Source organism: Triticum aestivum, chromosome 2B (genome assembly GCF_018294505.1).
Source record: "Triticum aestivum cultivar Chinese Spring chromosome 2B, IWGSC CS RefSeq v2.1, whole genome shotgun sequence".
Classification (NCBI taxonomy): Eukaryota; Viridiplantae; Streptophyta; class Magnoliopsida; order Poales; family Poaceae; genus Triticum; species Triticum aestivum.
In genome coordinates this window covers 612,210,765-612,214,408 of record NC_057798.1, presented here as the reverse complement: position 1 = coordinate 612,214,408, position 3,644 = coordinate 612,210,765, and the positions used below count along the sequence as shown (strand labels likewise).

Genomic DNA, 3,644 nt, shown 5'->3' with positions numbered 1-3,644 from the left:
GTCCTGATTAGTTTCATTTAAATAATGCAAATTAGAGTTCAAAACAAGAACAAAAGCGTTAGGAAAAGTAGATACGACGGGGACGTATAACTGCCATACCCGTCATGTTGGAAGCCGATGCTAGACGGCGCCGCTGGGATGTTGTCATGTTGCGCTGCTATGATGACAGCCGGTGGTGTCAAGCGTTCCCGGCGGCCGACGAGTGAGCAGTACGTATGGACGATTCAGATTGTGTGCATCTAGCGGCTGACGAGGCGACTGTATTTTGGCTGGCTACATCCGGATGGCGCATAGCACCCACCTTTATTTTATCATGGTTACGGCTTCCTTTGTACGATGAGATGTAATTATTCTTTACCTCTTTCCCTACTAATAAAGAAGATACTGCTTCTGGTCGTACGTTAGTAATTTTGCATCAAAGTCCCTTTGTTTCTAAGAAATCAACCCGCAATCCCTATTTTAAAGTGAAAAACCGTTTCATCTGGGGTTGTACATGAAAAAGGTGAACAGACACGAGCGCGGCTGCACGGGCTCTCCTCTCTCCCTCGCCTCCTGATCCCAGCCGCCAGGAGGCCCGCGGCCCGCGCGGCGCTCGATCCGGTGACCGCCGGCCGCCGGACGACGCCGGTAATGGCAGCACCCTGCACCACCGTTCCACCTTAGCTCCCCCTCTGCCCCGCGTCCGCGTGCCCGAGCTCCTCCTCTCTCCCGCGCGCCCGAGCTCCTTGTTGTGCGCCGCCCAGGAGGGCTTGCGCTCGCCGCTCGACCAGAGCCACCGCGAGCTGGGCGTCGTTGCACTTGCCGGCGACCTGGCCGTCCCCTCTGCACCCCCTCCACCTCAAATTTGGACGAGCATGTGTTTGTGTATGTTCTCAGTTATTTTTTGCACACAAGGTGTTTGTGTGTTTGTCCGAGCCAGTTTCAGTCACAGATCCTTAAGGTAAACTCTCACATGAATACATCATGAGACTAAATCTCCTTCCATATGATTCAAAGCATGTTATGATGGTGGGAGTGAATCAGGTTACTAGAATAATGGTTTGCTAATTAATTTACATCATGTGGAGTCTCAAGACACATGGGTACGCCGACTCCTATTGATTGACAAATGTATATCTGCGGGTTTTCTTTAATTGTATGAAGAAGTTACAGTTAGGTGTTGACCTTTTTTTTGCCTAGACACAGCACCTCCATGCACCTTTTTCCGTTTATCTTTGCTGCGCCTTTTTAGTTTTAATTGTTGTTTACCTTCATCCGACCAAATTGAGCTATCGGAGGTGCTGCGATCTTTTGGCAAACATGCTCTGTATTCTATGGTTTGGCATCTACAGGATGCCATCTCAGGTCATGGATCCACTGTGGCCGCTTCGTCCTTCACTGAGGACCTTCTCATCCCCACAGAGATCAGAGGTAACCCACACAGTTGGAAATAGTTGCTCAAGTTCTTGCTTCAACAAATTTTGTTCCGGATATAATTTATGGCCATGCCATGTATTAATTATTCTTATAATGGTCATCTGAATTTGCAAAGAAAATTATATTTTGGAAGCAGGAACCCTTACCTCATGGCGTATCATGGCTCCTAATGTTATACTTCGAATAGTTGAGCAGAAAACTGGCGTATCATGGCTCCTAATGTTACAGAGCAAGTGGACAGACTATTCCCCCTCCCACCCCCTCTAAACTTTGTTTTCTAGGTTTGGTTGGCTACAAAAGGCTAGATTCTGGTATATATTCGTTGGTGCAGAAGCTAGAAGCTCATTGATATTATTTTTCTTGCCAAACATATGAAGGATTGTGCATAAAACTTCCAGCTTGAAATCTACATCTGGGTTACAAGCTTTGTCCAGAATTTAAGAACATCGCTGTGGACATTTAGATATTTTTGTAGCATTCTTCAGGGTCTTGACTTAATTTCTTTTCACACAGTAAAATATCAATTATATGTTGTACAGTAGTAGTAGTGTGAATACTATGTACTCAAGTTTATTGAAGTCAAAACAGGAAAGGAGAGCAGAGTTCAGGGCATGTTCAGCTCCATCCATGCATCAAGGGAAATATATACGAGGCAAAGGAATTACGTGTTCTGCTAGATGACATAGTACAAGGTTCAGCAGCGACGACATGATCTCAAACATGGCACTGGTACCACCTATACTAAACTTGATTTGTTCTCTCAATATGGAGTGTTAATCTTCTCCTCTGCATAGTACAATATTCCCTTGGCTCGAAGCATATAGGCATGGCGAGTTTGGTTCAAGGAGGAAATAAGAATGATTTAACAATAAGAAAAGGGATATAATGCTTCTTGATGTGTATGGGGATTCTGAAGATATATATGATTGATACTTTCCATGCATGATATAGATTAGTCGAGGTTTGCGAAGTTCTCTATAAAAGAACTATGTGGGGTTCTTTATAAAATAGTTGTTAGGTGTCTAGGTCTTCAGTTTGGGCATTCCAGTATTTTGAGTGGAGTAATTCCACAATGCACAGCCATCTTCATTGAACAACTGACAGTAATATACAGAAGACAGTCGCTTGTTTATTTCTTGACAACCAATTGATTTGCTAACTATTATATTCTTAGAGTACAAGGCAAAGTTATGTGGTGGGTCGGATGGAGAGCTTGGCGCGGTGATGTGGCAGGCTGCTCTACAGTGGCACTAATGGAGAGCTCGGTCAACGATGACGGGACGACCGACTGATCTGCGGCAGCGTGGAAGGAGGGCTCGGCGGTCGACACGGCGGCTTGATCCGCTGTTCTGCGACGTTTCGGAGAACTTCTTGTACTGGTGTGTGTGTATGCATAGGTGCCGTACTATCCTGGGCGCTCACTCCCCCAGGATCCCACAAGTTTGCATAGAGCTCGGACGTCGGTGGCGGCCTGGCACGCTAATCTGCCGCCTCCACATGAGGAGTCGTGAGATTAGTGCATCACATTCAAAAGTCGCCGCTCCGTGATTAGGGCATTGCATTCAGGCATTCAGTAAATTAGAAGACATATTTAGCTAGCACTGGGATCCATCGTCATTGTAGGGCCTTGAATCTTTTCAATCCTTGCCAAGACAGTTCTTGCCATGGACGACGGGTCTCTCCGTGTGGTCTTGGTCCAAAAGCTAAAATAGGGAATAAGATGTGCCTCGCCGTGTGAAGTGTTGGGTATCTTTTGCACTTGCTCCATCAGCTGCAGAAACTATAGCCCAAATGCAGCATACTGCCACTATTTCATATCATTGATTGATGATTTGTTTTTTCATAATTGAATTGGCGAATGATGAAAAGGTGTAACGTTCAGGGATTTTTGCTAGATGATTTGTTGATCCAGTTTAATTTTAGTAGGCATCTGGGTACTTTTATGAATTGATAGGCACCCAGTTATTTTTACTTTTCTAAAACAATATTCTCTGGATTTCATACTAACAAGTGTCTTGGTTTGTAACAACGATAAAGTCCAGCTTTATGTTGCCCAATCCTAAGTTGTGTCATCCTTTCGTAGTGATAGCTGTGTTGGGCCGGGTTGCAACGGATGCATTCAACACGTTTCAAGGGCCTTGTATGTCGATCTGGAGCCAGTGTAAGTCGATTATGGCAGGAAATCAAAGTCAGTTTCCTCATTTATCCATCACCGCAGGACTATTATG

The 3,644-nt window shown here is 45.1% G+C and overlaps 1 long non-coding RNA gene across 1 annotated transcript; it reads left to right on the top strand.

The window, feature by feature from the left end:
* The first annotated feature begins 507 nt into the window (after positions 1 to 507).
* Positions 508 to 3,357, top strand: LOC123046292 (uncharacterized). Its single transcript, XR_006422112.1, has 2 exons — positions 508 to 2,145; positions 2,591 to 3,357. It is a non-coding gene; the product is annotated as an uncharacterized lncRNA (long non-coding RNA).
* The last annotated feature ends 287 nt before the right edge of the window (positions 3,358 to 3,644 follow it).